We start from the raw sequence: 22,479 nt of genomic DNA on the forward strand, positions 1-22,479 counted from the left end.
TAATTCAGTTCCTCAAAATTACTGCAGTGCCAATTATCTCTCTCTGTGTAGAAAATGAGTTTGGCCTACTTCAGCTCCCTTCATTTTATGCCTGTTTTCGGCTATTCTTCAATGAGTGAGTAATGTGAAAAAAGGGAGGATCTTCAAAAATATGTGAAGTGTCTAGAGTGGCTTTTTGGTACCTGTGAAGAGGCTCCTTGAAGAAGCTTAAAGGACAATAGAATATTGCGGCTAGCAGTGGTTTATTTTGTCCACATGACTCATTTCACACGCACCCAGGCAACTGATGAATAGAGGATTAACACAAGTTTTCACCTTATTGAAATGAGTGATTCAAAGCAAACAAATAGGACTAACTAGTTTGGAATATGAAATTAAAGTTTCTCTGAGTCCTTTTGTTATGCATCACTTTCAAACTTAATTAGAAATATGATGGCTTTGGAATTACTTTTAACCAACTTTGTTAAATAACAGTAGTTTGAAGTTTGTTATTGTCACACAGTCCACTTGTCTGAAATCTAAAGACTCTCAGGGACTGTTCAAATGCATTATCAAAAAGTTTTAAAACAAAATGAAAAAATACCATGTATATACACACATATTCTCTCTTTTTGGGGAACATGATTATAGACACAGAACAAAAGAGCATTAGATGCATTTTTTTATTGTTAGTTGCATTATACATATCTATAAATATTTATGGATGGGTAGGTGGCACTATAGAAAAAGTGCTTTAGATGCAATCTTCATGGTAACTTACCCATCCCATTCAGGTCCTTCAGCTTTGTAATTACATTTGAACCAGGATGGGGTTACCCATGCACACCATTCAACCCTGAGTGACTTTATATGGTTGCTAAGTTGCAACACCCCTCAGTCACACAAGTCACAAGCTCCCAGTTTACAGCTTCCCCTTGAGGAAGGATAACTTAACAACTTTACATGGTGTAGTCAATGTCCAGGGCACTCTTGTACTCTCCAACTGGAATGTCTCCCTTCTATTTCTTCTAAGGATGCAACAAATTGATATTAACACCTTTTCTGTGGAGCAGGTAGGCAAACACACCTTGCTGGCTACACAGTCAATGGGTCATGTGCCCTTTCTTCATGTTTTTTTTTTTTTTAATAATGCTCTTCACTGCCTCTGTATTGTGGAAATTCCCTGCAGCTGAGTTGGCTTCTGTGGAACAGTACCATTAAACCCCGGACACAGTTACACAAAAGCTCCAGGATGCAGCTGAATCACAAATTTTGTCATTATTCTCTGAGGTTATGAGCATGACACTCTCTGAGGAACTTGTGCAGAAGTGTACTGAATGAAATGCAAGAATTCTGGTTTAGTGAGTGCCAGTACAGGGTGGAAAAAAAGTTCATTGCATCATCTAACTTGTGTCTAATCCTTTTTGAAGGTCATACAAGTGTAAAGGAGAGAGGGACCAGAGGCTTCATTTCTTTCTATTTCCCCCACAATCAGCAGCACTATGGGATAGCTCTAGTGAGATCCATTTTTGTCATGACATTGCTATTCTTGGATGCAGAGGGATGTGATTCAGCATGAAGAGGTACTGTGATCATGGGGTGACCAAAATAAGTTGGGATGTGGGATAACCTTTTACCATTTCCATTGAGAATAGCAAACATTGGCCATATTCTGGTTTGCATCCAAAGTTTTGTTGCTGCTCAGAGGGGTTTGGGTTTGGGTTGGCATCTGCTCATTGCTCAACAAGACAGGCAGGACAGCTTTGACAGACTCAGCTGCCAAAGTTTAATTAGTGTCCATTGAACATATTCAATCTTTAACTTTTCCTTGTCCAGAGTCCTTTACAGTCATCAATTGAAACATTTTCACAAATGCACAAGACTTTCCCATAAATCAATCTATTTTGACAATTTTTAAAGCCTCAATAGAGGCATGGAAATGTGAAATATTCTCAGAAAAATGTCCACAGATATTTTCTTTTCAAAGGAAAAAAATAATTTATACACTTTTCTTCTCTCAGTCTTAAAAAGCAATTACATTTTTGTTGTTGCTGTTCAGACTGATTTCAATCTGAGTCAGGCTTTTGATGTGGAAAACCTTTTCACATCTCTCATTGTAGTGAGTGATCATGTTTGGGTTCTGTACAGAAGCATGGAAAACTTTTAGCAAATATAATTAAAGTTTCCCAACAAGTAGAGTTCTACATTTCAGGGCAATTTCAACACTTTCAATTTTGCTTTAGTTAAAAGATTTTAAAATTTGTTTTTGTTTTGGGACCTCATATACATATTTGAAATATTTAATGGAAAATAATTCTGTAAACCTGCTTCAGCTGGAAGAATGAAATTATTTTTGACCATGGTGAAGAGATTAGCACATTCAAAATCTGATAACTGTATATACATTGCACTGAACAGTATTTCAATATAATGCTAAAGCAACATAAGAATCAAAACTAATTTTCTCTCATCAAGACAAAAATGTCAGATCAGTCATTGTGAACCTTTAATTTTAGAATTATTACCCACACCATTTGTCTATCCCAGGAAAAATATAATTCCTTCAGAGAAAAAGTTTTATTTTGTTGAGGAATTTCAACTATTTCATAAATTAATTGTTGTAAATCCCATTGAATCCATAATACTCAGTGAATATTTCAGTCTTCCACAGTTTCCCAAAAGGGTGGATAAAAAAAATCCTGCTCTAGAATCCTTTCTGCCTCAGAGGATAAGTGGAAATGGAGCATTCAAATGGAAGTGAAGGTAGAAATAACTGAAAGCAGAGAAAGATGTTGGACCACAGCCTACCCTGAAACCAAGATTGTCTCAATAAAACAAACAACATTGTCTGGCTTTGTTGGGTGAATCCTACACGCTTCTGTGCTGTAACAATACCTCAGTCGAGATTTTGATGTGCAAAGTCAGTGGTTTTGTTTTTAATCAAATCTTGGACTGGAAAAGTTCTGTGAACCATTGGTCTTGCACTTAAAATCACGATGGATGTGATGAAGGTAACACTACCTGTGCTAGGAAGAAATGCTGTTACTGTTCAACAACAGAGACTTATTTCCAACGTGACAAATACAAAGAAAGGTTCCCATATTCATTCTTGTTTGCTGGAACTGTTCCACCTGGAGATGGTCATCCCTGAATGCAATGTGGTAACTGCATACCCCTGCTAGTGAAATCCACGTGCAGGAAGTGCAGAGTTAAATAAATAAAGCTCCCTTTATTTTAACCCTGATAACAAATATTCTTCCACTTCTCCCCACACATTACAGTAGGTGTTTCTTTCATACCCGTTCTGTGTAATTCTGAAACTTAAGGATAATGCTTTTTCTATAATTTTCTAGGGTGGAAAGCAATTTTACTGTTACCTGACCAAGGGGAAAGGTGATTTTGTTGACACATGCAGAAATTTGTCCCATCCCCAGAGCCTCTGAGCTCCCTCCCTCCCCCTCAAAGGGGGGACACCTTTGCAGAGGGCTGTTCCAGTGTGGGCAGCCCAGCTGTGCTCTGAGGGCTCTGGGTCCAGACACAGCCTTTAGACTCCAGGGTGAAACTTTTTCAGACAAACCCTATTCATACTTTTGGGTGATAGTGTGCTGTGTTTGACTAGGAGTGACCCAGGTGTGTTTTGTAACATAATGAAAACACAAGAGCATGGCAGCTTCATGAAATTAATTATGGCAGAGAGTATGACCTGAGAGACTATCCTGTGTTTTTTCCAGAACTGCCATTGATGGGATTTCATGTGGATTTGGTTGAGGTGCATTTCACCATTTCACAAGCCAGTGATGTGGAACTTCTAGCTCATCTTTCTTCACTTTGCAGACTTGCTTTTCTTTTTGTATTTTTTAGCTCTGTCCTTTTGTTTTTTATTTTTCAACTTTCACAAGGAAAGAGCGAGTCTCACGGTCAGAGGGATGGTGATAAGTTTAAGGAGCAGCACTGCAAGAGAGAAACAATTCTGAAACACTCAATAAAATCAGTAAAATTTGTGACCAAAATTGTAAATGAAATTTAAAAAAGTGAAATAAAAACTCCCGTTTTACCAACTGAAGGGTTTTATATTATCAATACCAGCAACCAGGGCAGAATGAGCTCTGCACTCTATTCATTGACAGAGGAAAAGAGGATAAAAAAAAATGAAAAGGAAAAACTATAATTTCCAGTAAACACAGTGATGTGGAAGTGCTGTTAGAAATCTCACCTTTATTAATTCCTCTCCCTTATTCCCTCAACTCAACAATCCCAGGGAAGTCACCACCCAATCACACCCACACTCCTTTGAGTCCTGCCCCAGAAGCACACATCAAAACCACTGTCCAATGCAGGGAGTCACACCATGCCTGGTTTATTTTCTCTGCTGGATGTTGTCCCGTGTCCTGCTGCCCGTCCAGAGCTGCTGGAGATGCTGCTGTGGGCTGTGACCCAGCTGCTGCCCTGCAGACCAGGAATGACAGCTTACCAGGAGGGAGTTAGCGCCATTCTTCTCTCTGTAATTTGTAAAGTGCTTTGGGGTTCCTCTCCGTGCAGCCTGTCTCTGAATGTGCTATTGCCACATGTGAAAGGTTACACAGAGCAGCACTGCAGGCTCCCAGTGCTTCTGGTATTTCTGATGTTTTTGGGAAAGGTGTCTGTGAGTGCCTGGCTGTGTCTAAGGACATTTGGCTGATGTGAGGGATGCCACATGTCCCACTGGTGTGAGGGTGGGCAAGGCTCACATATGCTTCAGGGTTGCCTATGAATAAAAGAAGATTATTTTTTTGCTTAAGGGGAGAAAGGAGATAGCTCTGGATTATTGAAGGGGAGCCACGATTCATTCTGAATCCTCATGGATGCCATCTCTGGCTCTGCTGAGCCGCCCTGATGCGCAATCATCTCCCCCTGCTGCAGTCCCCATCCCTCCCCCCAGTCCAAATTGGGAAGGGCTGAGAATTTGTCTGCTCCAGCCCTCACCAGGGCCAGGAGTGTCAGCTGCTCTGTCTGATGACTGGAGCACTGATTATGCACCTATCCAGACACATGGAAACTCCACAGGGAAAAGCTCCCCAATACACACACATTTGTAATCTCTTGTGAATAGAGTCCTAAGTGCCCATTAACTATTGCTCAATTACACGGGAACTCTCCAGAAGTAAATATGGCATGCACATGAATATCAATTAACGCCATTATGATCAGTGTGGTCGTGAGTCAGGAGGGAAATGTGCATAATCTTGACAGAATTACGAAGACACGCTTCATTTTATTTGTGTGGATTGGAATAGTATGTTAAGCTAATAAAAGCTTTTGCATTTTTAAAAATAGTTTAACAAGCCCAGAATAGATTTGAATCATATCCACCTCAGATTTCAGTTGTTAAAGTCATCTTTGAAGACCTTCCTTAACAAACAGAGGGAAAAACCTCTTCTACTCTGCCTCATTTCTCAATTTCCCTTGCATCCTTGAATTGTTCAGCTTTCACACAGCCCTGTCCTTCCTGGCAACTTACATTTTTACACCAAAAATCCAATATTTGTACCAAAAAAGGCTGACAGCTGCAAGACAAATGTTGAGCACTGGCAAACCATTTCAGCTGAAAGGGGGGATCTTATCCTGACTCCTCCTACCCACCTCCTCTCAGACCAGGGGTAAATCCCAGGTTGATGCCAACACCTCTAAGGTAAATGAAGGGGGTTAAGGAGCTGACCCACATGACAGTGACAGCTTTACAAGGGATGTCCTGGGTTTTTGCCTGGGGAAGAGAAGGACAAGTGACATACAATGTTACCAGGGGCAGGCTGATTTTAGAAGCATTTATGAGACTACCCCAGCAGTTCAGGTCTCATTTCCACCCTTATGAGAACTCCAGTGCAATGCAAACTTTCCATACAATTTTGGTCTGCTGAGCCAAGCTCTTCTAGCATCCTGTCCCAGGTGCTACTGAATTCCAGAAGCCAATTGTCTCATAGAGAGCTACAAAGACTCCTCAAGATAAAATGTGGTGTCCTGTGTGTCAGCTCTCGCAGACAGTTGTCCAAGAAGCCTGAAATAATTTTGGCCACACACAGGTGCTTATTGCTTCAAGTGCATTCAGCCTGGCTTAAAGCCAAAATTTCCATTACTTTGAAATCAACCAGGTTGTCTCGTGGGCTGAAGAACCACACAGACTGTGTCCTTGGGGCAGTGAAGGCCAGGTTCTGACCATCCACACTGTTGTTTGATGTCTGGGCACAGGTGGGGATCAGGAGCCCTTGCTGGTGGCTGTGGAGGAGTTTCTGTGGGGATGAGAATCAGTCCCCAGTTTGCTTTGTTTACTGAGCTGTAGCCATAGCCCATATCTATAGTCACACACTAGAGGAGCAGGGCAGGCATTCTAGCACTTTCCTCCTGTGGTCCATTGTGTTTAACTGCTACCCTGGCACATTTTTACCCCATGCCATCACCAACATGATGCCCAGACACAGTGCAGGCCACAGCCACGGCCAGGAACCATTCCCAGTGTGCAGGATGGAAAAGAAGAATGTATCCATACAGCTACAAGCCATGCCTTGCCACTTCCCATCGTGGCAAAGAACGGGCCCTGGCTCATTTTATCTACTAGGATGGATGCAGTCATAGACTGAAATGGTTGTACTACCTTTTATTTTAAATGGAAATAGTATTTCATGGCAATTCTCAGAACAGTCTAGATCTGTGGGATCAGGGTGGTATCTGACCACTGGAGTCAGAGACTGATTTCCAACAGTTTTAGAAAACAAACTGGGACAATTCTGAGTGGCTTCTTTAGAATTACTATGCTAGAATAATAATTAAACCTTTTAATATAATTATTTTAATTTTTATCTTGTTGAGGGAACAGCTGGAAGATTTTAGAGTTGTGGGTACATTCAGAATATCTAATGCATATGGTTGTATCTACAGGGAAAAAGAAAGCTATATAGTTCAGCAAATATAGTAAAAAAGAGGAAACATGATTAAGTAAATATTATGAAGGATGAACAAATGTCAGCTGCCCAAAAGGATGAAAGTGTGGCTGTATGAGATAGAATACTGAGGAACAACAATTTCAGCCCAAACTTCAGTGTTTGCAGAAATTAATTTTTGTGTAAAATTTCTGGAGTGGGACTCATCCATTGATATTCACTGTGAGGCAATGAGCTCTCTGTCCTTTGTTGGGGCTGTATGCCACAGACAGCAGTGTGCCAAGTACAAAGTCTTCTGCACAGAATTTTCAGGATAAATATTAACCAAAGACATTACTCAGATTTCTTTGCTGGACTGGGGCCCCATTGCCTAAAAACCAAAACCTCTCAGTAGAAATTTTGAACAAACTTGCATGGTCCTGTTCTGTAAGTGCCCAGTGGAAATACTGGCATCTGTCATTAGCTGTCACCTCAGTCAGGGATGAACCTGAGGTACTGAGAACATCTTGTAAGTCAGCTCAGAGCCTTGGCTGTCAATGATTTTACCTGGCTTTGAGGGTAAAACCATTCAAACCTTTACCCTCATTTACCTAGTCAATAAAGCATTCATAAGGTTCCCCCATCCAAGAATGGGTTAAATTTAATTAGTTAATATTGAAAAGTACTCTGGAGATGAAAAGTGCTCTGCTATGTAAGTGCTGACCATTAGCCATTATTAGGTCCTGTCTTGTTTTTCATACATTAGCACAACTAAAAACCAACTCAAAAACTTTTTTCATTATATGGAGGGCAATTCAAACCAGCAGATTTAAAGTACATTTAACAGGTCAGATTGGTATATTTTTAATAGCCCATAGCAGGTTTGTGGCAAAAGGGGCAGGAAGCTAATTTCTGTCTTTGCTTCTTTAAATTAATAGGACGTAATTTGTAGAGAGGGACAAAGTTTCCTAAGGAAATCATTGTGTTGGCAAGGCTGGTTAAATAAAGCGTCCTACAGGACTAGGTAATAAATAAAACCCCTGCCTTTACAAGGCTTTGTCATTGTCTGGAAAGTGGAGAGAGAGAGAGACTAAAATAATTAAAGGTGCTTATTCTAGTGTAGTAGCTCAGTAAATGAAGTATGCTTGGATTTTCCCTTCACAGGAGCTAAATCTGTGACCTTCTGTACCAGAGGAAAGAGTCCTTTGTGTTCTGAGCTCTAATAGCCTTACCATGGTTTCATTTCTACCAGGGTACATGAATCACTTATATTTATTTTCATTACTTTCATTTTTCCTCTCACAATGAGGTGCTAGTTCAGACTTTAGGGAAAGTGTAGATTGCTTTTGTTTTTTTCTCCCTTGATGGGCTCTATGCCTCTGTCTTTGGTTTATCTCCTGTGTTCCCAAATGTTTCTTTTACCTTGTGGAATACTGTTAGAAGTCTCTGTACAAAAGCAAAAGCTGTGGTTGCTATAGCAATAACCAATCTGATGAAGCTGTGACCTAAATCATGACTGAGAAAAATAGTACCTTTCTATATCACTGCAGTTACTGCTTCCTTGGATTATGCTACTGTTATGCAGGATTTATTACCTAAAGTGAACTCTTTGACTCCGGGACACAAGAAAAAGTAAAGTGATATTTCTGTAGCTACAGAGTTAGGCAGGGATATGAACAACTTACAGCTGCTAAAATTTATAGGTGAAAAGGTGTTCTGCTCTTGGTAGCACACATGTAGCTAAACCTTTGTGCAACACAAGCTATTTCTTGAAAATCTAGGGAGCTTTGATGTCTGGAAGATACTTAAATCAACATCATGTGCAGTTCAGATTTACTGAGCATTGCAGAACCAAGAACTTGATCAGCTTCCTGAAGTCTTTGCTACTGCCATGAGTGTAGTTATTGAGCAGGAAAGGAGAGCAGCATTGTCTAGGAACAGTTTCTTCCTTGCTCACTGAAAATTTGGTGAGGGAATTGGTGCAGGCATCCAAAGATCTTTACCTAAAATACAAAATTTTTCCCTCTAATTTGGCTGTGACCCTCAATGTCCCCTCACTAGTAGGAGCTACAGATGAGGTCGTTTTCTGCATGTCCTCTACTTTCATAACTGACAGGGGATTGTAACATGGAAACTAATATGACAGACAGTATGCTGTGGGATTTGTCCTATTGTCTTTCTGAAAACTAGGGTTTAAGACTATGCTTATCATCTAGACTCCCACTATAGTCAACGGAGGGCAGACATATACTTTTTCCTCTCCTAAAACAGGCATACAGGATTGACTGAGCAAAAATTTAGGAGAGCATTTCTGTCTTTCTGTGCACTACAGAGGGAGCATGGACAGCTTGCTTGGAGCAAACACCTGAATTTTAGATGGCTGTAGCTACATGAGCTGAACTCCATTAAACAGCAAATCAGTATGGATAACCACTGCTGTTAAAACAGGGTGGTGGAGTGAAGTGGTCAGATTTTCAGCTTTAACAGAAGTTTGTTGCCCTGAGCTCCATCAGAATTGAGAATAAGAAATGACTGAGCTGCAGCAAGGTGTGAGTAAAGGCAATATCGAAATTGCTTGTATTGGAGAGGATGGGGAGTGGGAAGTTGGCAGAGTTAACTAAATTAGCTTCACTGGAACAGCAGAAGCAGGTTGGCAATTGTGACTGCATTTGCCTGACAAATACCAAAGAGGTACTTGTGCTGTTATTACCCTCCCTGCCCATCGCTCACCCCTCCCTCTGCTGTAAGCCCAAGAGGATAAACCCTGAGGATCAAGACACAATAAAATGTGTTTGATGATGCTCTTTGGGAAATCAAAATTGCTGTCTTTGCTGTCAGAGATTTGGACTGGAGATGCACAAACAGTGAAGAAGCCTGGCTGCTGAACTATTTGGAGAGATCTAAAATTACCCATTTCTTATGGCCACCTGGTCTCTTCAACATCTGCTGCATACTTGGCTCAGAGGCTGCCTGCTCTCTGAAATCACACCACACATGACATAATGTGTCAGAAGTAGTGTGACACAGCAGTGTCATTTAAAGGGACACAAGCCAGGCCATCAGCATGCGCTAGAGCTTTCACAGTTTCAGTTGGTGGCAAAATACAAATTAGACCATTTGTGACTATTTTCAATTGTCTTGGGGTAGATATCCATGGACACTCATTTGTTTCATGAGTGGTCACATAAAAGCAAGAGTTACTTGTAGTGCAAGGACTTAGAAATATCTTTAATCTTGTGAAAACTGTTTCACACCCTCAGCACTCATGTCTGATGGATGATGGTTCATTTATGAACTGGAAATTATGTGGCTATTGGCCAATATGCAATATGATAAAATACTACAGTGCAGAGACTTAATATTTCACAGCTAAGGAAGCTGGGAATTGACTCTTGCTGGAAATAGCACCCACGTACAGCCCTAGCTGAGAATGATGACCCAAATGACAAAATAAAAAAGGTGAGGGGTGGAGCACCATTAGGTTGGACTGCAGGACTGATAGTGCCCATATCCTGGGCTGCATCACCAGCAGTGTGGGCAGCAGGGCAAGGGATGGGTTCTGCCCCTCTGCTCCTCTCTGGTGAGACCCCACCTGCAGTGCTGCATCCAGCTCTGGGGTCCCCAGCACAGCAGAGATGTGGACCTGCTGGAGACAATCCAAAGTATGGCCACCAAGACAACCAGAGGGATGGACTTCTACAAGGAAAAGTTAAAAGAGTTGAGATTGTTCAGCCAGGAAAAAAGAATGCCTAAGGATGACCCAATTGTGACCTTCCAGTACCTGAAAATGAGCCTGCAAGAAAGAAGGAGAGAGATTCCTTAAAAGAGTTTGTACTGATGGGACAAGAGGGAATGGCTTGAGAGAGTGGAGTTAGGTTAGATACTAGGAAGATATTTACTGTGAATATAGTGAAGCACTGGAACAGGTTGCCCAGGGAAGTAGTGGATAATCTTGGCAGTATGTTTTTGTTATACTGGATCTGTTTGACAAATCTGTGTGTTTCTGAGATGAGGGCTTTTCTGGTTGTAAAATCTGCTCAATAACATTTTTGTGAACAGCTTCAGCTGTTTACTGAAGACCCCATCTCAGTTAAATCAGCTATTGTGTAGCTATTTCAAACCACCAGCTGACCTTCCCTTTGCTTCCTTCTTGTGCTGCTTCTTTTTTCTCCCCTGTGAAGACATTCTTTTAAAAGCATTTTGTAGTATTCTAAGGTATTAAATATTTGAAAAGTATTAAAAAATATTCCTACTCCAAAGTCCATTTTGATGGCTTTTGGAGGGAGCCTGAGGCTACAAATCCTCACACATTTCCTAATGCACCAGCTTTGTTCTATTGCATTCATAGTCTCCCTTCCTTGAGCAGCCCAAATAGGTGCAGAGATTCACCTGGCCTTGTGTTCATCACCCCCTTTGGGGATTCTTAATAGTCACATATCCATATGTATGAATATAGAATGAGATGTCTTCCTCCAAGAGCAGGGACTTTCCATTTGTACCCACTATCTTTTATAAAATGAATTTCCTTCACTGCTCAACCTTTTTCTTTATATTGTGGCTGCAATATGCCATTTCAGAAGTGTCATCACCTTTATCTTTTTACATTCTGATGTAGTCTGTAATCAACACTAGCTTCAGCGACTCTCATTACTAGCTCTTGAAGTGATTCTTCAGACTCAGCAAGAACAACATCATCATCAGATTACAGCATCTGCTTCCTCCAATTTCAGCCCTGCCACCGTAGCCAACAACAACGATGCACATTTGCATTTCAGTGCACAGACAGAGCTGATGCTGAGCCATGGCAGTCCTGATGGACTTTCTTCCTGCCCCTCAACCACTGCGCATTGTCCTTTTTTGGATCAGTCTTTTCACTTATGCCTGCTCACCTACAGCACAATAAATTATATAAATCTCTGGGAAAGCCCCCATGGGTAATGAGAGCTCCATGTATCATTCAACTGCTTCTCTCTGTTCTAAAGCACAGGTCTTTTTGCACCAGTTTTTCCCATTATTTTTTTCCCCCCAACATTACTTTAAAAGCTGATTTAAATAATTTTCAACAGTAACTGTTTTTCTCTTTACGTGCTTACTTTTGCTTTCCTATTTTTTTCAGTCCCTTTCTCCAAACACTAAGCTCATTTTTTCTCAATGTGTTTGAATAGCAAGTGGAATTATTTGGTAATGTGCACATCCTCTCAGACTCCCCTTCTCTGAGCACAGAATGAGTTTAGCGTCTCTTATTAAGTCCCTTAGCCACTGCCCTGTTTTTTCACAGAAGTTTGCAGATCTTATGGGAAATCTTGATACCAATCTAGCATTAGAGTGTTCTCTTCAGGTACACAAAGCAGGCAGGCATGAGAATATTTGAAGCATGTAATAATGACTGTTTGAGTTAAGGACCTCTCTGTCTTCCTGAAAGAATAATTCTGATAAAAGATAAGAGGTTCTGATGATGAAATCATATTCTGATACATGAGGAAGCATAATTTGGCCTTTTTGTTTATTTGTTTGATAGCAACACACACACTGATTTAATTTCCTTTATCTCTGCAGTACTAAACAGGAGAGAACCTTAACAAAACAGTGAAGAGGATTTACAAGCCTTGAAAGTCCAGCACAGAGCCTGAGAGTGGTGCCACGCTCAATGTGCACATTCCAGCTTTGCTGTGTCTTGAAGGGGCAGCTGTTCCTCCTGCAGCTCACCTGGGATCCACAGGTGGTTATCCACATCCCTGCCGTGTCACACTCAGGCAGAAGTTTGTGGAATTAATGCTGTCAGGCTGAAGAGCTGCCTAGTCTTAAGCAAATGAGCTGAAATTCCCTTCCATATATGTATGGAGAGCCTGGGGAAAAAATACCTGCACAGCTACACTAAAACATTTAAAGTCTGAGAGCCCCAGTGCTCCTTCAGGAGTAGATACATCCTCTGAGTGACTTCTGGGAGGGAGACAAAGCACTGCAAAGCTCAGCAAGTTAAAAACTCAGGGCACCAAGGAGTGTTGGTTCCTAATTTTGAGATTCATAACCAAGCTGGACAGAATTGTTATTATTTTACATAAACAGAGCTTTAGTCTTGCCCCAAGGCTGCCAGTGGAATCACTACAAGACTTTGAGTTCTAGCTAATGTCATTGAAAATCTCTTGCTGTAGATATCAAATTATTAGGTCCTTTGACCTCTCATGTGGGAGCCCATTAGGAACACCAGGTATCACTTATGCAGTGCAGGCTGTTGACTTTTGACAGGGTCCATTTTAAATTTTCTTTTATTCTTTTCAAACCATTTCATTTCCTACTGAAATACTGAAAAATTCAAACCCCACTGAATATTTCTATGTGTTTACCTGTCTTTTTTGCAGAGGTTGCAACATGACAACTTCCATTATAGTGAAATTCTGTCATAGCAGTTGAGCTCTTGTGAAACCAAAATGATAAATTAAAGCAAGATTTTTATGATTAGACAATGTATATTGTTGTTTTGCACTTCGTCCAGCCAAATTATGAGCAAAATTAAACCACCCTGCAGCTTGACTCCTAGGAAAAAAAAGGGGAAAAAGAATACAATAGTAAGCTCTAGATTTTTACCTCTCGTATCATTTTTGTATTAAAGACTGACAGTACTTCCAAGTGCAGCCCTGGTTCATTCCCAGCAGTAAAATATGCTAAAGGCATATTGGTCCAAGTGTTAATAAAGTATTAATAAATCCTCACTACGTGGGAGTAGTATTGCAGGGAAGGCATTGATAGAGAGTGCTAGGTCACTCACAAGGGCTGGCTGGGATCCACGTGCTCACCTGTCATCTCTGGGTGACAGCTAAAAAATTGGTACCAAACTTTTACATTTTTATCATACTTCTTCACATGAGCACCAATTCTTCACCCATCAATTCAAATATTCTTCTCAGGTAAACATCACTTTAATTTGCTATATTTGTAAGAAGCTAATTTACTCATCAGAAAAACAAGTCTAAATAAATGAATAAAGAAATGAATATTTAAATAAAAAGAAACCAACAAAAACCCTACATATAAAAGCAGGAAGACAAAATAACAGGCAGGTGAGGGAAGGCAGAAATTCTCATGCAGCAATGTGTAGAACAGACTTTGATTACAAGGTGAGGACACCTGAGGATTTCAGCCTTCGCTTTATCTTCTGTTATTCTCTTTCTTTAAGGCCCATGCCTGAATGCAATATCCAATATGTCTCAAGCTTCCACTTGCTGTATTTGTCATCAAAAGAAATATTAAAAAGCTGTTTGCAGTATTTCTGGCTTGATTCAGGTAGTTACTGGAGATTTGAGTAAGGTTTAGACAAGAAACCTGAAAGAAAATATAACTATAATTATCTGTTGTTTATCCATCTAACATCTGGCTTATTAGAAAATGACTTTGGGGTTTGCTGCAAAGCTTTACCATGGGGTATGTTACCTTCCCAGGGCTAGAATCACTGTTACTGGAGGCTAAATTCCTGAAAAGTATTGCAGCCACACTGAGGACAGAAGAACATAATGTGAGCAGATTCAGAAAAAAAACCAAACCTGTCCACAACAGCACAAGCTGAAAAAGAAAGGTGGGTTCCTTGTGCTGGATTAATAGCAGCAAATCTTTGCTGATCTCTTGGTCCATGCTCAGGACCTTAGACTTTGTCTGAAATACTTTGACCTTGCTTTTCCATGGTCTGCCTCTAGGTTCATCCCAGTGCACTGAATTGGGTCATACAGTCACAGGACTAAAAAGAAAAAACAACCAGCTTTTATACACAGTTGCAACTGAAGAATGGGGTGTCATGAAAGGAAAGAACTTCCATGGTCTTAAAGCCAAGTGTAAAGTGCAAACCTGATGAATTTAAAATTCTTCTGATTTAGAGCTCAACAAGAAATACGCAGCTATGAAATCTTTGTCAGCTCATATCAATATTTTGTTTTGCCAGTTGAGAATAATTTAATCTCTATCCCTTACCAGAATTAAATACATTGACACAGAGTTGGACAGAAAGTGTAGAAATTAAAATTTGTATATCACTTTGCTGGACAGAGTTGCCACGAAGGACAGAGTGCATAGAAGGGTGTAAAAGCAATTAAACACCAGCTTGTCAGTAGGCAGAGAATTAGAGAATTCTTCACATGACAGGGACAAGAAGAGGAGGTCATTAAGGCATATGTTATTTATTTTAATATTATCCATGATCTGTATTGTACTCAAATTATAAATAGGCTAAGTGTGAGTGACCCAGAACAGTTTGGCTTCTGTCCTAGCTGGATTTAATCGCAGTTCATGTTGTTCTCCTTCCTACTCATTTTCTGCCTTCAGCACGGCACTGCCAACATCTGAGATTTCTTTCTCTTCTGAGGCTCACATCAAAACTTTTGCTTCAATATTTAGCATTAGCTCTCGAGCTGTGTGTGCTTCATGACATGAGAGGTTTCAGGGGTGTTTAAGTAGCACCTTGTTTTGCCAAAAGATCCTCCCAGAAGTATTTCATGCCTGTAGGTATATATAGAATTGTACTGGTACAACTCCCCTGGGACAGTGACTCCATTACAAGATGGTGTTTGGTCTACTTTTTGGAGGTGAGTTAAATTATAACTTTGCCTAAGCTAGGTCCCAGTGTGAGTGACCAGCTGGAAGAAAGATTTAAGCTGATCTAACAATATATTTTTTAATTCACATGTTAGATTGTGACAAAAAAAAAAAATCCCATGTAGGCAAGACCTACATTTTTGTTCGTTAGGGCTGTGGAGAAAACATGACTCAAGTGAATTGCAAAGGCTGAGATACCAGAAGGCAAATGAAAATAAACTCAGTTATTATCATGATTTTTTTTTCCAGTTTCATTATTTTTGTGCCAACCTCAAGGTTTTAGGGGTCTGAACTCTGAAATCATGAACCCTCAGGGACAGCAGAAATATTGACTATAATTAGATAGTATAATCTCTGGGACAGGAACTGCCTACTCCTGTGTTTAGACAGAACTCAGCACCAGGGGCTGCTAAGCAGAAACAATTTTCTGGTCCTAACACAGTGTGAACAAATACTTAATACAACACACCTATCCCTCCTCTAGGTGCACCTCAGCCCATAATCCCCACCCATATTCCCTATTCAGACAAAAGTACCTCCTCCCACAGCTCAGTTCTATTTTGACAGAAGACTTCACCTTGGCTTTTTTATGACTCTGTGTCACCCTGAACTCTCTGGGGCCACAGACTGTCTGTACCTTTCCCTGAGCCATGTATGGATGTTTTGACAGGTGTCTTTACACACAGCCTGCTTTGAGCTTACTTAGGAAGCTATAAGAGAAAATAAATGATGCTAACTCTTCTGCAAGAGGAAGGGCAAACCCCTTAAATCTTGCCACCTGCCTGAGAATACTTTTGTTATTTGCTAGGGATGAATGTTTCCCTTGTGCAGATGATTCACATAAACCCCTGCATATTCTGAGCTCACAGTTATCCAATTAATGTGTGGCTTTAGAGCTGTCTTCAAGGTCCCTTCCAACCCAAACCTTTCAATGGCTTCATGATGTTGCAGCTCCATGCTTCTGTGGTAATGAATTATTGCACTGATTCAATGTAAGGAGCTGGATCCCTTTTACCCAGGACTCTATAAAAGCATCAGGAGGCACAAGTCCAGGGTTTGCAGATGGGGATGCTGTGATGTAGCTCACTCTTTTATGACAGGTCCTGTGGAACAGTATTTCCTACTACAATTTCCAAACATTAGATGCCCAGTATCTCACACCTCCTCCAAGAAAGGCATATGGGCTGTCTTTGGAGCTATATATTTTGCTTCAGGATCACTAATTTAGAGAAAAAAGTACACAGCCACCCTTATGACCCTACAGAAGGACCTACCAAGTTGCTGAGCTGAGGTAACTTTCATCTAAGTGCTCTGCATTTGTATGGATGGGTTTCCTGGAATTAAGTACCAAAGCTGTACTCAAAAAAATACTCCCTCTCTGTTTGGCAGAGTTGTTTCACAGCATTTTTCAAATGCAGAAATTAATACTGTTAAGTAATTTCAAACAGTGTTTGGTAGACAGATTGAGCAAAATTTTATCCTTTATCATGAGTTAAAAAGCCCCAAAAATTAAAGGTAAAACATTTATTACAGTTCTCGATCAGCATATAATCAGGTTGTAATTCAATCTAATAATAATCCTCCAATCTTTTATTTTTATAATACACTCTTTATAAACATTAAAAGGTGCAAAGATATCAATTCAGGTGTTTTATGGTATTTTAGGGGTGATCCCAGCAATCCAAATGTGTTTAGGTAACTTTAAACCCATGTGATTTTGTGCCAGACTGAGTGGGCCTAGTTAATACAAAGAACATCGTGAACTGAATTAAAGCTTTGATGAACTCAGCAACTTTATGTCCCCCTGAACTCCCTTGTTTTTCATCTGTACTGAGAACCAACATAGCAGTTTGTTTCAATGACCCCATTTTTAAAATAGCCCCTCAGTAAAGTTTATGGAAAAGGAGCAAAACACAGTCCATTAGAGAGCAAATGCAGGCAAGGCCACATGTAGAGATTTTTCACTTCTACTTTCACAGAAGTTATCAGTAATAGTGCATTTGTTTTGCCTAGCAGCATCTAAGAAAAATCTTATGTGTCCTACTTTATAATTGTTGTCTTTATATTGACTGGGGAGGCCATTAGGTTTTTCAGTGAATGATTTCTTCTGCAGTAATAAAATGTGGTATTAAAATGTCACTGCAGTCATTTCAGTGGTTGTTTTCTAGTAAATGGATGATTTGTGGATCTCACAGTCCATAGCTGTTAATAATCACTCTGCTGTTTCTGTTGATGATCAAGTTAAAATGGCATTTTGACAATAATTCTCCATTATCAACCGACATTTGCCTTCTGTTCACTTTGTGCAATCATCACAATCCCAGTCCAGTCTGGGGGCTCTGCAGAGATTGCAGGAGAGGGCCAAGCTCCTCAAAGACTAGGAAGTAGTTTCTTTTCCTCTTCTGGAGGAACTGCTCTTACGGTTCAGCAGCTCTGGCAGCGTACTTTCCTTGGGAATTGATGCCTTGGAGTGGCTACCTAAAACAGAGGCTAGACAAAATTAAAAGAATAAAAGTGGGTATTTATTGAAGGCCTTCAATAGGTACCCCTTGGACAGTCAAAAGCCTCTGAGGGGCTACACCCAAGATGGACAATGGTCACGAGGTTTTCATACTGTTGTAAGTTTGGTCCATTTACATATCAGGGGTTAATGCTCCAATTACAGTTCCAAGTAATGAAGTCATTTACTCCAAGTTTCTCCCCTCTCACCCCCAATTCACTGTTGTTTACATCTCTCAGGTCATGAGACAGTAAGGTGTCCTTGAGCTTCAGGCCTAGAGAGGAATTGCTTTGTCTGAGTAAAATGGGAGAACAGTAGCTGACAGGCTATGGAGATTTAGAGTTATACACTAAAGCAATACAGGATCAGAGAAATATAAGAGCTAAATCCTAAGGCATCAGAACAGTTTAACACACACATCTCAGGTGCCTCATCCCCAGCACCAGGGGACACATCCTGTGCCAGAGGTCTGGCAATGGAAGAGGCTGCATGAGCCTCAGCCTGAGCCTTGTGCAGGGCAGCCTGTGAGCCATGGTGGTCCATGACGCTGCGGATGCACTGGCTATTTTGACAGGTGGAGAATGTGTGTGTGCACATGTAACACCAACTGTATCATGTTAATCACAGATATCTCACCCTCATCCCAGGAAAGTGGGATGTGCTCCACTTCTGTGAAAGCCAACCAGCTCAAAGGAAGCAGAGCTGAACGAGGGAGTTTGACCCACAAATCCGACCCTTAGGAATACGCTCAAAGAGTAACCAGAGAGGTGTGGAAAAACTGGAGAGCCTGGAACACCTGATGAGCTGTGAGAAAAGTCCTTACTCCTCATGGACACGTTCCTGTGCCCAGAAGGAGCAGTGAGAAGCCCTTGCTGATGCTTATCCCGAGCCACTGAAGACCTGGAGAGATCACTGCCTAGCTGCTGCATGGTGGCATGGCATATCTGTCGGGGGAGCCTGGGCTTTGGTGACTACCTGCATCTCCAAGAGTGCTCTGACAGCTCTGCTCATGACTAGATGATCATCATCATGTTCTTAATGCCAGCACATGCCCCGAGGCAATGGACCAAGTGCTGGGGTTTGTGTGCCAAAATGAGGAAAGTTAATTCAACACCCTTGATAACAATAGTACTTTGTGCTTTTGATCTTCAAAGCACTTTACAAACATTAGCTAATTAATTAATCCTTACAATACTCCTCTGCTATTATCCCCATTTAGCAGATGGGGAAATTGAGTCAGAGGAGTTAAATGACTTGCCCAGGGCTATGTAGAAGTTGGCATCCAGGCTGTGATGGGGAATTCCTGGCTCCTCCTTTCAAATCTCCAAAACAGCTGTGGCTGCTGTTACAGACCTGAGACTGGCTTAACTACAGAGGCCAGAGTGAGCAGCTTGGCAGGAGCACTGATTCTGAGGTGCCCACCAGACATGGGCAGGTCCAAGTGCCACCTTCAGACTTGCACTGTGGTGCCAGTGAATATTGTGAATAATTTATTGTGTTCTCCTGTCTACAGAGCTTCTGGAAAGGAGCTGACTCATGTCTGACCAGCCTGGCTCTGAGAATGCCTCTGTCTGTGCAAATACCCATACCCACCCCTCACGTGGGGGTCTCCCAAAGATACTGCCTCCAGTAGGGACAGATAGGGAAATTCTGAGCCTGCTTTGTAGTCAGAAGACAGGGGGATGGAGACAGAGGTGGGCACACCCAAATATAAGATTTTAAACTTTTATTTTGCAAAGTCTCCATATAAAGAATTAACTGAGAGGTTCATGGATGTGGACAGTGTGCTAAGGGAAATAACGAAAGTTCTTAAGTTTTGCTCACCCAGGTATTTCTGTATCTGATAGAGTACCAAGATAATAATTTCTTCTACTGCTTAAGGATAGGGTTGCTCAAGATCTATTACAACATCAAGATAATTACTTAATATCAAAGGAACCATCATCCTATTTTGGCTCCAGGTAATCTAGAAATCTAGTCAATACTATTAGATAGCAGTTATGCATCAGTCAAATAAGCCTAAGAAAAGTAACAGTGGTTTAAAAATTATATTGCAATTTGCAGTTCACATTTTGCAATGCATACAGCACTGTTTTCTATCACACAGAGGCACAAAAATATGCTGTAGAATAAAATAAGGTGAAATTAATAAGGATAATCTTTCACTTCTACACGATTGTAAGAAATTTGGGACACAGGGAAAGGGTGACCTCCCTTGACAGGCTAGTAATTCTCTTCCTAGTGCAGCCCAGAATGCTGTTGGTCTTTGGGGCCAGAGCCCATTGCTGGCTCCTCTTCAAATTGTTCACCAGAAGCAATTTTTCTACAATGGTCCTTTTCTACAATGCTGTTTCCCAGCTGATCACCCCCAGCCTGTGCCGGGGCATGGGGCTGTGCCTCCCCAGGGGCTGCACTTGGCATTTCTCTTTGTTGGTCTTCATGAGGCTTCTGTTGGTCCATTTCTCCAGCCCATCCAGGTCCCTTGCAAAGGTGTCACAGCCATCCGGTGCCTTGGCCACTGCTCTGTTTAGTACCACCTGCAAACTTGCTGAGTCTGTGCTCTGGCCATTTGTCCAGCTCATTAAGGGGGATGGGAAACCCTATTGGCCCCAGAACCATCTCCTGAGGTGCATATTCAGCAGCTGGTTTCCAGATGAACTTCATGCCACTGATGCACCCCTTCCAGTCCAGCAGGTCATGCTTTCCCCTTTAGACATTCACACTCACCACTCCCCACTTTATGGTTTCCAGGATTAAGGTTTCCAGAAGCACCTCTTTTATTGAGTCGGATGTTCTGTTGCCTGCCTGCCATGAGCTTAAAATGTGACAACTGTGGGAAAAAAAGGCAAGTCTGTTGCTTCAATGAAAGTAAGTGGATATATTTCTTAGGACCAAACTCTTTGCTACCTTATTTAAATTTAAAACTGTATAGTCTGCACAACCCTTGATCAATAGTTTGAGCTGGCCTCTGAGAATGCCTCTCGTGGGAGTGGGTGGGGGGAGATTTCCCAAAACCTGCAGAGTCAGTGTCCCAAGCACCTGAGCTTGCACAGCATACAGGAAGCTTCCAGCAGGCTGTGTTTTAACCTTGGGCTCCTTGTTTCCTCACGGGAGCCATCATCACTTGGCACAGGATGGAAATGCCTGCAGGCTAACATCAATTTTGTGAAAGACACTGCAAAATCAGACCAGAGCCAAGGTGACACAACCATCTCCTCACTTGCAGGGTTGATCAGTGATTATCAACCACGCATGAGAACATCCAGAGATGTGAATAACTCCAGACATTTCCATGTGGCCAGAAGAACACTTTTCCCAGAATCCAAAAAAGGAGAGAGTGAGATTCCTCTTGGGCGTGCGCAGCAAGAGGGGAGAAGGCAATGAACACAGACTGCAACAGGGGAAATTCTGACTAGATAGTAGGTAAAAAAATACCCAGGGTAAAGGCAGTGACTATTCAATTCAAACTCTAGAAGAGGGTTCAGCACCAGGGTTCAGGGTCTGCACCTTTGGATGTATTCACAGCTTGACTGGACCTAGCCCTGAGCTAACCTGGTCTAACTGAACTTGAAGGAGGAGATTGGATTAGACAATTTACAAAGATCCCTTCAAACCTCAACAGTTCTGTGGGTCTATGAAATGTAAGCTTGCATTAAAACTCCACCCAGCACTGGGGTGGGAATGTAGCACAAACAGGAATGTAGGACACAGTGTTCATCTGCTAATGTTTCTCAATCCAAAGGGAAGGGAAAATACCCTATCATTATATAAAAGATGGAGAGGCCAAATCCAGAATAAATGCATCAAAGTTGGGGCTACTTCTTATACTACCACTTCATCTGGTTCAGTAATAAAACTACTTACAGCAAACAGTCGCTTCTGGCATCACAGAAATGGAAGACTTGATATTAAATAATTACAACAACTCTAAATATAGCGTGAGGCAAATAAAATACAGGAGAAGTAAAGAGCTCTGCAAGAGATATGAAGTGTGCCCATTATGAAGAGCTTTCTGAATTGAATTTGTAATGGTATATTCATGTTAAAAGGAGTTCAGTATGTTTTTAGTGGGAAAAAATAGCTCTTGGTACAGATAAAAATAGATTGTCCTGGGATTTTCCTTTGTTAGAAATTAAAGAATCTCACAAAATTATTAATAACTGTGTGTCTTCATGATGATAGTGAATTTTTCTGTGGAGAGGTAATGCAGTAGAAGGTTCTGATATTTCTTCTTCAACATTGTCAAGAAAACAATGCCTTCTTCACTATTTATTGTTTTAGAAAGAAAAAGTATTGCTCAGCTGCTTCACCTCAGAGGTGTCTGATGGCACTTTGCACAATCAGCACTGACAGTTCAAGGATGAAAGGTATGGTGTACATTCTTGTTACTCAAGGGTTAAAGAAGGTCCCATAAATAAATTATGGATGCATTTTTAGAGCACTTTGCTAAGAACAAGAATGGCAGAAAATATCACAAGGCTGTCAAATCAGATTAAAGCCCATGTGCTCTGAGTAATCTGTGGGGAAAAC

This window comes from Cyanistes caeruleus, chromosome 1 (assembly GCF_971803275.1).
Source record: "Cyanistes caeruleus chromosome 1, bCyaCae1.hap1.1, whole genome shotgun sequence".
NCBI classification, from domain to species: domain Eukaryota; kingdom Metazoa; phylum Chordata; class Aves; order Passeriformes; family Paridae; genus Cyanistes; species Cyanistes caeruleus.